Raw genomic sequence first — 14916 nt, 5'->3', positions numbered from 1 at the left:
ACCACCAAAATTTGACGAATTGGTATCTTCTGGTCTTAATGGGACTTGCCGACTTTAATTAGTGTCAATCAATAGTCAACAGTAGTTGATTTGACGTCAACATGTGGTCAAATGTTAGTTGACTTGCATTAACCAATCGATTGAATATTATAAATTATTAATATATGTTATTATAATTAGAACACATAATTTTTAATATAATTTGTTAACTCAATACCATATAAAATTAAAAAAAATCAGATTGTGAATTTTTTTATACAAAATTTAATTTAAGTTATCTCGACAATACTTAAAACTAAACCGGCTTAGATTAGTGTTGATACGAAAATAATTTGAATTGACTCAAATGTTTAAAAAAAAAATTTTATTGTAATAGATTTTGTTAGAAACAAATTAAAGAAATGTTGAAGGATAAATATTGATAACAATTAAAACTTTTACATATTGTCTATAGTTATATCTTTATATGGTTATAATTACTTCAATTATTGATGTGGTTTTAGTTCAAGTTCAAATATTAGGTGAGTTATATCGGGATGATCAAGCAAGTTCAATTCCAATCACACCTCTAAACTACCATAACTCAATAGAAAAATAAGTTTCACCCAAGTAGGTTTCAAGAGAAACTTCGACTAAGGGAGAAAATGATAAGAGATGAGAGTAAAAACAAACAAGTAACAATTTAACCAATAAACCAAGGCCTAAAAGGAATCCACTAGCCTTGAATCACCACCAACCCCTTGGTCAAGAGTTGGATAAAGGGGGAATTGCAAAATACTTGCAAGGAAGATTTTCTTCAATATTCAAGCAAAAAAAAAACATACATCACCAGAGGAGCCTTTAAATAGGCTTCAAATTACATTTAAATGAAACATAAATGAAGGTAAATTACATTTCAAGCTCATTTCAAAGTCATTTGGCTCTAATCTTCAAGTTAATCCCAAAGAAGAATGTAAGGCAAGGGAAGGTCAAATTGTCATGAATTGCTTTGCCAATAAAAGTAATTCCTAGAGCCATGTGATATGTCCTAAAGAAGAATGTAAGGCAAGGGAAGGCCAAATTGTCATGAATTGCCTTGCCAAAAGAAGTAATTCCTAGAGCCATGTGATATGTCAACTCTTGTCTCCTTCTTTGAGCTTCTTTGACTTGCTTAGCTTCACCCAAGACAACTATTAAACTTAATTAAACATAGTTTAGCACAAACAACAAGTAAAGTGCATAATTAGACAATAAAATACATAGAACTAATTAAACTCTCTATTGGGCTTGTTGGACTTTTAATAGACTCAAGTGATAAGAGAATGACCAAAGGAGGGCTTGAGACCCCAAAATGAAGGTAGGGATGAAATGGGTTTGAACATAGCTTGGGTCAGTGCTTGCTTCTCTTCAAAACAAGGTTTTGGACTTCACACTTCATGTAGGGTCGAATTTGTCAAGTGATGAGATTGGACTTGGTATTCTTCTATTGGTCTTGATTGGATTGCACTTGATGGAGTCTTGGATAGACTATGGATTGGGCATGGACCTTCAATTAGATCTAGGTTTGGATCAATTATTTTTTTTTTTATTTAAAAAATTAATTTTATTTTTTTGTTAGTGATAATGAAATTTAGTTACCAAGATTATTGGCATGTTTAAAGGTTTTGATATGTAAATTTTTTAGACCTTTTGTAAATAAGACAAAATGTTATATTATATGAATTGTTAATTGTATGTTAGGGTAATTTAGTGAATAAATTAAAATGTCAAAAACACTTACATAAGTGGAAACATAAGATAATTTTAGGTCATTTCCGATTGTGTCAGTTCAATCTAAATAATTCAGGTTGGGTTAGGACTAAAATTTTTTGACACAATTATATTTTGGGCCAGGTTAGGATTAAGGGTCTCTAACCCAAAACTTGAATTGACACGACACTAACATGATTTGATGACATGAATTTTCAAGTCTATTGAAGATTACCCATAATGGTCAAAAGATATTTCCATATATATTTTTATTATAGTTTATAATTTGAAGTAATTTGAACATGCATTTCTTAGTTTTGGAATTTTTATTTTTCATAAAACCTCGAGTAATACATAAAAATTAAAATGAAATAAAATGCATGCCTAAGAAACTAGATGCGTGCAATGAACCAAAATAAAAATAAATAACATAAATTATATTTATTCTATCATCTTATTATCAATAAATGATTTAATGTTGTTCAAAAGATAGGAGAAACCACGTCATGGTTAGCTTGTATTCTGGACTGGAACCCAAGCCTTTAATTGTTAGATTTATGACTTCCATCGGTCTATCTTGAATAGTAGATGGAGGAAGTGAAGGCGTCGGTCCAAAACATTGTCTTGCAACATGTTCTACCAAGTGAAAGAAGAGGACAAAGAAGAAACGATGTCACCCATATGTTTTCTCTTGATCACTTTTAATGCTAATATTCTAAAACTATGTATGTCACATTTTTTAGTTACATTCATCATGTAAGCTATTCTGCAAAGTGAAAGACAAATCATAACACCATATCTTGTAATTGTTTTATGTTTATGTTAGTGTATATTTAGTTCGGAAAAAAATTAGGAAGAAAAATTTAAGAAGTCATGAATATATATATATATATATATATAATCTAATAATGACTCTTAATACTGGACATGATCCTACAAAACTAAACATAACTTTTGCTTTTAAAAATTACATTGTTTCAACTTAAACTAAAAATTATGATTATTCAAGATTGGACATGTCTAATTAGAAAGTTATGTTTAAAACATAACTTTTGGCTTAAAAGAATCATGACTCATGGCGTCAATAGAGATGTTATTTCAAGTTTATAAAATGAGGTTTGACTCATATTTTTTAATTCATTCCAATTTCCCTATACAATCATACTTTCTCTTTAGTTCAACATCATCACATCAAAATTAATCATTGTTGTGTTTTTTGGCAAGTTTTTAGTAGTGTCATTATTAATTTAAGAGTTTTGTTGTATTCTAGAGGTGATCTGTCATATCCCTACAACCCCATATAACTAATAAGGGCAAAATCACATCAAAGAGAGTGATTTTACACTTTTAAAGCCTTCTGACGTTTCTTTATTCAAGCACATTTCTCTAACAATTTTAAGATGATATTTTGTTGGCTTCAACAAAATCAGATTTTAAAAAATTCCTTAATCTATAAGTCTACAAGTTGGAGCATTTTTTATGGCATAAACTTCATTCACTAGAAAGATAAAATTATCTGTCTCCTCATTGAATTAAGTGTCTAATATATGTTGGACTTGAATTTGACAGATTTGACTTTACCAAGTGATGAAAATAGTGATGAGCCAAAGGCCACTTGTAAACAATGAGAAGATGATGAGATTCATTGTAGAGGGTACCTCATAAACCCTCTCTTGGATTGTTTATATGTTCTCTATAGGCAATTCAATCTCCAAATGAAATTTGGAGTGCATTTATAGTGCTGGGTGGGTACCAATTCATTATTTTGATTTTTTACCATTGTGATGTCGGTCTTCTTTGGTACAACTTGAACAGGGCTAACCCATTCGCTATCTGAAATTAGATAAATTACTCTGGCTTAAAGCAACTTCAAAATTTCATTTTTTACTACTTCTATCATCGGCGGGTTCAACCTCCTTTATGGCTGTTGAATTGGTTTAGCTCCATCTTCAAGAAGAATTCGATGCATGCAGGTAGAGGGACTGATTCCTTTAATATTAGCAATGGTCCATCCTATGGTTGTTTTGTGCTTTTTCAAAATCTGTATCAATTTTTCTTCTTGCTACTCATTCAACTTACTAGAAATAATTACTGGTAAAGTCTCCCCATCTCCAAGGTACACATCTTTGAGGTGATATGGAAGAGGTTTTAGCTCCAACTTTGGTGCTTGCAAAACAGAAGGTGCTAGTTTTTCATTAGACACTGACAGCTCAATATAAGATACATTACCTGTGTTTTTCAGTTCGACAAACTCATTCATTTCTGCCACTGTATTATGTACATCTGAATTTAATTTAAATTCATCACTTTCTTTCAAAATATGCTTATGGTTAGCCACTTCCAACTCATCATCACCATCAAGTTCAAAAATATCCCGCACTGGAGAATCAATTAAATCAACTGAATAAATAGGAAAATCCACATCAGGATTATTCATAACTTCATGAATTTTACTGTTCCTTTTCCCCAAATCCAGAGAAGTCTTCTTTCCCTTTTCTTTTAAATTTCAGTTCTCATTATATTCTGTTTTGTTTAAACATTGAGGACAATGTTTGGTTTAAGTGTAGGGGAGGGTTTATTTGTGTTTTATTTTTCTACTGTTTATTTTTATGTTGTGTACTATTTTGTCCTTCAGTTTTATTTTATTTATTTATTTTTTTTCCTGTTCTTTTTTGTTTACTTGTTCTGTTCTTCTCTGTTCTAGTCTTCTCTGTTCTGCTTTTATTCTATTCTGTTTCTCTGTCAGTTTTTTTTTGTTGTTCTGTCTTCCTTGTGTTAGGCGCATTCTGTTATGCCTAAAATTTTTGCTTTGTTTTGTTTATGTTGCTGCTCCTTGCTAGATAAAGTTTGACTTTTATGGTAGTTAGCGTATCCTTCCCTGTTTTTAGTCAGCTAAACAGTCCATTAATCTCACTTTGAATGAATTAATTTGTATGCATGCCTTGGAATTTAGCCGATTCAATAGGAGAGCATTGTACACTAATTTGTTAGATTAATTAGGGGTATGCACTTAAACAAATTTTGATAATTGAGTGCTCGAGTTTGTTTGAAGTTAAGGTGAATTTAATTAACCCGTGAGTTTTGAGCCGAAAAAGATTGAAACATTCATATCAATCTATATTTTCTTTGATGAGTGATATTCTCCCATGTGAATATATCTCTAGAACTTGCTTTGAACCGTTTTGAGACCACATTGAAATATGCATGCATGAAAATGATAAAGGCATTCTTGTTTAAACCCTTTAGCTTAAAAGCCCAACCCATTTTAATTTCCCTAGTTAGCCCATTGAGCCTTACAAAGCCCTTGATTCTTTGTGCTAAAACCATATTTCAAACCCAAGCCTTCAAGTAAAAATCCTCACCCAACCATGAAAATGAGCAAGGCATTTAAACTTAAATTTGTTGCTTGGTGAATTTGTTATCTTGAGAAATTTAAGTGTGGGGGAAAAGGAAACTTAATTGTATAAGAAGAGATGATGAAAAGAAGTTGGCATGGAGAGTGCTATTGAGATTGCCTTATGTTGTTATCTTTGCTATCCAATTCTCTTAGTTATTCAAGAAAAAAAAAAAGAAATGAAAAAAAAAAATGTTGTAACAGAAAAGAAAACCCCCTTAGGTGTTTAAATGTTTTGTTAATATTCATGGTTTTAACCTTTTGTATCCATTAATCCTCACCTTTACCCAAAACCCCATTACAACCTAAAATAAAGTCCTTTTGATTTATGCATGTATATAATCTAAGTGGTGGAGATTTGGTGTATAAGCAAGCTTATGGTAGAATGTTTGCATTGGAAGAATTTGAGCGAAACACCGAACCATTAAACACATGAGGGATATGAGTGATAACCGTGAGGATGATTCACCAAAGCTTTATACATGCTTTAGAATGTGACTGTCTTGATTTGTCTTTGAGCATACTTCCTTGTAAAGTTTGATAATGATGTGTGTTGATGCTTGAATCTTGATTGGTTTGAATCTTAAGGTATGCACACTTTTTGGTATCATGAGAAAAGAGATTGATGGAACATTTTTGTGTTTGTTTTGTTTTTGTTTTTGTTTTACTCGAGGACGAGCAAAAGATAAGTGTGGGGGAATTTGATAAGGCCATTAATTGTTACTATTTTGATTTATAATTCGCTTGTGTTGTGTGGAAATTTGATTCAATCTAATGGAATTACTTATCTTTTTGCTTTTAGGAAGCTTTAAGCATTTTTGGAATAAGTTGGGCTAAAAAGATGAAAAACTGGAGCAGATCTATTAAACTGAAAATTTCGTGATGCTGACTAGGCGTGGGCACGTGAAAGACGAAAACAGAATGCAGAAATAAAATCTGGACATCCAGATCTATTGCAAGGGTCCACTAAATATCAAGATTTGCTTCCTAGAAAAGGGATAATTACCAGTTGGAAAAGAGGATTAACTGAGATGGATAAGGAAAGGTATACATTAAAAATACATATCTTTTCCTTTCTTTTTGGGAAGATATGCATCATTTTGTTTGGTTGGATTAGGAGATTAGGATTAACTTTCAATTTCCAGATTTTTAGTAGGAAGACAATATATATACTCTTATTTTTATTTGAGAATTATCAACCATTGTAATTAGAGAATTAGAGAGCAAAAGATGGTTTATAGTGGCTGAATAATTTATCTTGGTTGAAGGGATCTGAAACCATGGAACTACAATGATTGTGAGATTTATTTTTGTTCTTTAATGCATCTTGTAATTGTTTGAGTATTGGTTATCTTTCTGAATTATTTTTTCATGATTGTGTTGGTTGATTTCTGAGGTGCGCAATTAGTTTATCAATTAATATAATCTATTGCTAGTTTAGGTGTTGAATTCGTAATTGTTCAATCCATCTAATCGAAGTGGCAACTAGGTTTATCGTTTGCTGTTTCAGAAACTTTAAATCCTAGGAAAATAATCAACTAGCTTAAATGCAACGTCGTACGTTTGTGTTGTCTTGCTTCGTTGGTCTTTCTAATTCGTAATGCTATTGTTTAATTAAATTCGAGATCGTATCCGAATTATTAATCAATAAGGGTTAATTGGAATACATGTTTTTAGTTAATTAATCGTAAGGAATGACAGGTAAATTTAATACCACAATGAATATTTGAATAATTAATTTGATACTTTTGGTTTCGATGATCAATCGTAGTTCCAATGGTGGATGTGACCGAAGACCAAGGTTTGTTAAATTGATTTATTCCTTTTAGATTATTTTACTGAATTTTTAATTAGTGTTTTCCATTATAGTCTGCATTCACTTCAAAACCCCTTTTTTTTATTTATTTGTTTCGATTTATTTGTGACGACATACTAATCAAAGCTTTTCGAGGGAATGATCCCTACTTTCCTTTACTACATTTTTGTTGTAGGAATTTAGGATTTAATTTGGGTGTCAATGACAACACGTACCAAATTTTGGCACCGCTACCGAGGAGTTTTTTCATTTGTATGTTCGTTACATGATTCGAAACGAGATAGTTTACAGTTTGATCCAGAAATTGAAAAGACTGCAAAAGAGCTGAGAAAAGAAGCAAAAAGGAGACTACAAGCACACAGATCTACTTGCGAAACAGAGGAAAACATGGCTGAAAATCAGACTTTAAGAGAACTTGCTATTCCAAACTTAAATCAACAACCACACTGCATTACTTTTCCGAATTTAGATGTTAATACCACTTTCGAATTAAAATCTGGGCTAATTCATCTTTTACCTATTTTTCGTGGTTCTGCAGGTAAAGATCCTCATAAACATTTAAAGGAATTTCATGTGGTGTACACTGGAATGAAATCGAATGGAGTAACCGAAGAACAAATTAAGATGAAGGCTTTTCCATTTTCTTTGAAAGATGATGCGCAAGATTGGTTGTATTATCTACCCGCTGGAAGTATCACCACCTGGCATGAGATGGAAAAATTATTTATGCAGAAATTTTTTCCAGCATCAAGAGCAGCCAGCATAAGAAAAGAAATCTGTAGCATTAGGCAGCAGAGTGGAGAGTCTTTATACGAATACTAGGAGCGTTTTAAAAAACTCTGTGCGAGCTGTCTACATCACTAAATTAGCGACCAACTGCTTATTCAATATTTTTACGAAGAACTTATATCAAATGAGAGAAATATGATTGATGCAGCAAGTGGTGGGGCATTGGTTGACAAAACACCTTAAGCAGCCCGAAATTTAATTGCAAATATGGCGTCGAATTCATAACTATTTAGGAATAGATTAGACCATTCGTCTCAGCATGTCAATGAGGTAAATGTATCTTCTCTTGAAAGACGACTTGATGATCTAACTACTCTTGTACGTCAAATGGCTGTAGGAAAAATGGAGGTAGAGAAGGTTTACAGAATCTGTTCAGTGGGAGGACATCCAACTAATATGTGCCCAACACTTCAGGAGAACTGCTTTGAACATGCTAATGCAGTAGGCAGATTTTTAGGACAACAACAGCGAAATCATAACTATAATCCTTATTCGAATACCTATAACTCAGGTTGGAGAGATCATCCTAATTTTTGGTACGGGAATGCACATGCGAATCAGCCTTCAAATAACTTTTAGCCATACCAGCAACCTTATATTCCTAGACAGCAGCAACCAACTCAAAATTCTGATTCAGGTACATCTCTTGAAGATATTGTTAAAACTTTGGCTACTAACACTGTGAAATTTCAACATGAAACCAGAATCAGCTTTCAAAATCTAGAAAATCAAATGAGTCAGATGGTTACTGCAATCAGTAGGCTGGAAGCACAAAATTCAAGTAAACTACCGTCACAAACTATGATGAACCCAAAGGAGAATGTTAGTGCCATAATGTTGAGAGTGGAAAGGAGCTGGAGATGCCAATTAAAGCACAACTTGCACCGACACAACCAGTAGAAAACATAGAAAAATTGGCAGCAGAAAATAATTCTTCTGAAAAGGTAGCGACAGGTAAATATCTTTCTTTCAGCGAATACAAACCTACTCCTCCTTTTCCTAAAGCTTTAAAACTGAAGTACGAACGTAATGCGGATTTATATGAGACCTTTCGAGACTGTGAAGTCAATATTCCACTGTTTGATGCAATAAAACAAGTGTCTCTCTATGCTAAATTTTTGAAAGAGTTGTGTACATTGAAAAGAAAGCAAAAACTCAAAAGGTATGAAAAAATAAAGGTAGGAGAAAATGTTTCAGCCATAATTCGCAAAAATCTTACTAAAAAATGCAAAGACCCAGGTATGTTTTGCATCCCTTGCACCATAGGAGGAACAAAAATTGAAAAAGTCATGTTAGATTTAGGAGCATCTATTAATGTAATGTCATATTCCATTTATTCTGCTCTTAATCTTGGACCTTTAGAAAAAACTGACACAGTTATTCAGTTGGCCGATAAATCAAATATATATCCTAAGGGGTTAATTGAAGATGTTCTTGTTTAGGTTAATGATAAATTAATTTTTCCAACTGATTTTTATGTTCTTGACATGAAAAATAATGACCAATCTGCACCTATTTTGCTAGGAAGACCCTTTCTGAAAACAGCTAAAACAAAAATTGATGTTCATAAAGGCACACTGACCATGGAGTTTGATGGTGAAGCTGTTCAATTTAATATTTATGATGGTATGAAATATTCTGATGTGGATTTTCCTGTGTATTCAGTTGATTTAATTGATTCTCTAGCACAAGATATACTTGATGGTGATGATGAGTTAAAGGTGGCTAACCATAAAAATATTTTGAAAGAAAGAGATGAATTTAAATTAATTTCAGATGTGCAGAATGCAGGGACAAAGATGAATGAGTTCAGAGAGCTGAAAAATACAGGTAATTTATTTTATATTGAGCTGCCAATGTCTAATAAAAAATTGTTACCTTCTATTTTGCAGGTACTAGAGCTGGAGCTGAAACCTCTTCCAAATCACTTTAAATATGTGTACCTAGGAGATGGAAAAATCTTACCAGTGATCATTTCCAGCAAGTTAAATGAGCAACAAGAAGAGAAACTAGTGCAAATTCCAAAGAAGTTAGAGATTCAGAGCTTAGCGACATCAAAAGTATTTCAAGTTAATGGCCATAGACTCAAACTGTTTTACAAAGGAGTGCCATCTGAAAACATCGGAGAAGTGGAGCTGAAAGATCCCGGATAAATAGATGAAGACATTACGTCGAGCCAATGACTGTAAACAAAGGTGCTACTTGGAAGGCAACCCAAGCTTTCAATCTTATTTTGATTAATGCTGCAACTTTAATTTTCTAGAAATTTGTTTTTAATTTCGGTTTATGTTTTCCAATTTTAGTTTTATGATTTTTAGATATTTAATTAGCAATTATTTTATGATTTTTGCTTAGGTTTATTTTAATGTTACTGTTCAATCGTCTTCTTCTTCCTGCAGGTCCCAATTAGCTTTCTGTAAATGTTCACGAGGGAGGAATCTGCAGTTTGGTATTCTAGAACTGGGTCATGTGCTTTTGTCAAAAGTCCAACTTCTGCTTTGTTATTTTCTTAAATTCACGGAGGCCATATGATTTAGCGTAATTATAAGGCTGGGTTTATTTGCTTTCAGAGACCATATTCGCCAAACCTACGCGTCACAATTTCTCTCCAACTAAAATAAAAACCTAGCAGCCCCTTTCCTCATTCTGCAATGCCATGGTCAGAACCCGTTCACAAGCATCAAAGAGCAGCAAAAACCCACCCATCGGAGGCCTCATACACCAGAGCTGTTATCAAAATCTGAAGAATCCTCCATCAATTGCAACTCTCCAAAAATTCAAACTACTGTTCCTTTTCCCCAAATCCAGAGAAGTCTTCTTTCCCTTTTCTTTTAAATTTCAGTTCTCATTATATTCTGTTTTGTTTAAACATTGAGGACAATGTTTGGTTTAAGTGTGGGGGAGGGTTTATTTGTGTTTTATTTTTCTGTTGTGTACTATTTTGTCCTTCAGTTTTATTTTATTTATTTATTTTTTTTCCTGCTCTGTTTTGTTTACTTGTTATGTTCTTCTCTGTTCTAGTCTTCTCTGTTCTGCTTTTATTCTATTCTGTTTCTCTGTCAGTTTTTTTTTGTTGTTCTGTCTTCCTTGTGTTAGGCGCATTCTGTTATGCCTAAAATTTTTGCTTTGTTTTGTCTATGTTGCTGCTCCTTGCTGGATAAAGTTTGACTTTTATGGCAGTTAGCGTATCCTTCCCTGTTTTTAGTCAGCTAAACAGTCCATTAATCTCACTTTGAATGAATTAATTTATATGCATGCCTTGGAATTTAGCCGATTCAATAGGAGAGCATTGTACACTGATTTGTTAGATTAATTAGGGGTATGCACTTAAACAAATTTTGATAATTGAGTGCTCGAGTTTGTTTGAAGTTAAGGTGAATTTAATTAACTCGTGAGTTTTGAGCCGAAAAAGATTGAAACATTCATATCAATCTATATTTTCTTTGATGAGTGATATTCTCCCATGTGAATATATCTCTAGAACTTGCTTTGAACCGTTTTGAGACCACATTGAAATATGCATGCATGAAAATGATAAAGACATTCTTGTTTAAACCCTTTAGCTTAAAAGCCCAACCCATTTTAATTTCCCTAGTTAGCCCATTGAGCCTTACAAAGCCCTTGATTCTTTGTGCTAAAACCATATTTCAAACCCAAGCCTTCAAGTAAAAATCCTCACCCAACCATGAAAATGAGCAAGGCATTTAAACTTAAATTTGTTGCTTGGTGAATTTGTTATCTTGAGAAATTTAAGTGTGGGGGAAAAGGAAACTTAATTGTATAAGAAGAGATGATGAAAAGAAGTTGGCATGGAGAGTGCTATTGAGATTGCCTTATGTTGTTATCTTTGCTATCCAATTCTCTTAGTTATTCAAGAAAAAAAAAAGAAATGAAAAAAAAAATGTTGTAACAGAAAAGAAAACCCCCTTAGGTGTTTAAATGTTTTGTTAATATTCATGGTTTTAACCTTTTGTATCCATTAATCCTCACCTTTACCCAAAACCCCATTACAACCTAAAATAAAGTCCTTTTGATTTATGCATGTATATAATCTAAGTGGTGGAGATTTGGTGTATAAGCAAGCTTATGGTAGAATGTTTGCATTGGAAGAATTTGAGCGAAACACCGAACCATTAAACACATGAGAGATATGAGTGATAACCGTGAGGATGATTCACCAAAGCTTTATACATGCTTTAGAATGTGATTGTCTTGATTTGTCTTTGAGCATACTTCCTTGTAAAGTTTGATAATGATGTGTGTTGATGCTTGAATCTTGATTGGTTTGAATCTTAAGGTATGCACACTTTTTGGTATCATGAGAAAAGAGATTGATGGAACATTTTTGTGTTTGTTTTGTTTTTGTTTTTGTTTTACTCGAGGACGAGCAAAAGATAAGTGTGGGGGAATTTGATAAGGCCATTAATTGTTACTATTTTGATTTATAATTCGCTTGTGTTGTGTGGAAATTTGATTCAATCTAATGGAATTACTTATCTTTTTGCTTTTAGGAAGCTTTAAGCATTTTTGGAATAAGTTGGGCTAAAAAGATGAAAAACTGGAGCAGATCTATTAAACTGAAAATTTCGTGATGCTGACTAGGCGTGGGCACGTGAAAGACGAAAACAGAATGCAGAAATAAAATCTGGACATCCAGATCTATTGCAAGGGTCCACTAAATATCAAGATTTGCTTCCTAGAAAATGGATAATTACCAGTTGGAAAAGAGGATTAATTAAGATGGATAAGGAAATGTATACATTAAAAATACATATCTTTTCCTTTCTTTTTGGGAAGATATGCATCATTTTGTTTGATTGGATTAGGAGATTAGGATTGACTTTCAATTTCCAGATTTTTAGTAGGAAGACAATATATATACTCTTATTTTTATTTGAGAATTATCAACCATTGTAATTAGAGAATTAGAGAGCAAAAGATGGTTTATAGTGGCTGAATAATTTATCTTGGTTGAAGGGATCTGAAACCATGGAACTACAATGATTGTGAAATTTATTTTTGTTCTTTAATGCATCTTGTAATTATTTAAGTATTGGTTATCTTTCTGAATTATTTTTTCATGATTGTGTTGGTTGATTTCTGAGGTGCGCAATTAGTTTATCAATTAATATAATCTATTGCTAGTTTAGGTGCTGAATCCGTAATTGTTCAATCCATCTAATCGAAGTGGCAACTAGGTTTATCGTTTGCTGTTTCAGAAACTTTAAATCCTAGGAAAATAATCAACTAGATTAAATGCAACGTCGTACGTTTGTGTTGTCTTGTTTTGTTGGTCTTTCTAATTCGTAATGCTATTGTTTAATTAAATTCGAGATCGTATCCGAATTATTAATCAATAAGGGTTAATTGGAATACATGTTTTTGGTTAACTAATCGTAAAGAATGACAGGTAAATTTAATACCACAACGAATATTTGAATAATTAATTTGATATTTTTGGTTTCGATGATCAGTCGTAGTTCCAATGGTGGATGTGACCGAAGACCAAGGTTTGTTAAATTGATTTATTCCTTTTAGATTATTTTACTGAATTTTTAATTAGTGTTTTCCATTATAATCTGCATTCACTTCAAAACCCCCATTTTTTTATTTATTTGTTTCGATTTATTTGTGACGACATACTAATCAAAGCTCTTCGAGGAAACGATCTCTACTTTCCTTTACTACATTTTTGTTGCAGGAATTTAGGATTTAATTTGGGTGTCAACGACAACACGTACCAACTTCACATTTTCGAAAGGTCTCATATAAATCTGCATTGATCTCATACTTCAGATTTAAAGCTTTTGGAAAAAAAGGAATAGGTTTATATTCGCTGAAAGAAGGATTTTTACCTATCACTATATTTTCGAAAGAATTATTTTCTGTTGCCAGTTCCTCTCTGTTTTCTGCTTGCTGCGTTGGTGCAAGTGGTGCTTTATTCGACATTTTTAGCTCTTTTACACTCCTTAACACTATTGCACTAGCATTCTCCTTTGGGTTCACTATAGTTTGTGATGGTAGTTTGCTTGAATTCTGTGCTTCCAGCCTACTGATTGCAGTAGCCATCTAACTTATTTGATTTTCCAGATTTTGAATGCTAGTTCTAGTTTCCTACTGAAATTTCACAATGTTAGTAGCCATAGTTTTAACAATGTCTTCAAGATACGTACCTAAATCAAAATTTTGAGTTAGTTGTTGTTGTCTAGGAATGTAAGATTGCTGATATGGTTAAAAGTTGTTCGCAGGCTGATTCACATGTGTATTCCCATAATGACGATTAGAATGATCTCTCCAACCTAGGTTGTAAGTAAATAAGGAATATAATTATGATTTCGCTGTTGTTGTCTTATAAATCCATCTACTGCATTAGCTTGTTCAAAATAGTCCTCTTGAAGTGTTGGGCACATATCAGTTGGATACCCTCTCACTTAACAGATTCCGTAAACTTTTGTTGCCTCTATTTTTCCTATAACCATTTGACGTAAAAGAGAAGTTAGATCATCAAGTCGTTTTTCAATAGAAGAGACATTTACATCATTGACACGCCGAGATGAATGGTCCAATCTATTATCAAATTATTGTGAATTTGAAACCATGTTTGCAATTAAATTTTGGGTTGTTTTAGGTGTTTTATTAGCCAATGCTCCACCACTCACTACATCAATCATATTCCTATCATTTGATAAGAGTCTTTCGTAGAAATATTGAATAAGGAGTTGGTCACTAATTTGGTGATGTGGACAACTTGCACAAAGTTTTTTAAAGTGCTCCCAGTATTCATATAAAAACTCTCCACTATGCTGCCTAATGTCATAAATTTCTTTCCTTATGCTAGTAGCTCTTGATATTGGAAAAAATTTCTCTAGAAATAGCCTTTTCATCTCATGCTAAGTGGTGATACTTCCAACTGGGAGATAATAAAGTCAATCTTGCACATCATCTTTCAAAGAAAACATAAAAGCTCTCATTTTGATTTGTTCTTTGGTTACTCCATTCGGTTTTATACTTGTGCACACCACATGAAATTCCTTTAAATGTTTATAAGGATCTTCACCTGCGGAGTTACGAAAAATAAGTAAGAGATGGATCAGTCTAGATTTTAATTCAAATGTAGTATTAACATCTAAATTAGGAAAAGTAATACAGTGTGGTTGTTGATTCAAATCTGGAGCAGCAAGCTCTCTTA

The 14916-nt window shown here is 32.7% G+C and overlaps 2 non-coding genes across 2 annotated transcripts; one reads left to right on the top strand and one right to left on the bottom strand.

The window, feature by feature from the left end:
* Nucleotides 1–7697: 7697 nt before the first annotated feature.
* On the bottom strand, nt 7698–7804 carry LOC123212619. The gene has a single exon (XR_006501579.1). It is a non-coding gene; the product is annotated as a small nucleolar RNA R71 (small nucleolar RNA).
* A 6652-nt stretch (nt 7805–14456) lies between these two features.
* On the top strand, nt 14457–14563 carry LOC123212621. Its single transcript, XR_006501581.1, has one exon. It is a non-coding gene; the product is annotated as a small nucleolar RNA R71 (small nucleolar RNA).
* The last annotated feature ends 353 nt before the right edge of the window (nt 14564–14916 follow it).

Source organism: Mangifera indica, chromosome 3, assembly GCF_011075055.1.
Source record: "Mangifera indica cultivar Alphonso chromosome 3, CATAS_Mindica_2.1, whole genome shotgun sequence".
Lineage (NCBI taxonomy): Eukaryota > Viridiplantae > Streptophyta > Magnoliopsida > Sapindales > Anacardiaceae > Mangifera > Mangifera indica.
Note: the sequence above shows the minus strand (reverse complement) of the source record. Positions and strands in the feature narration are given on the sequence as shown.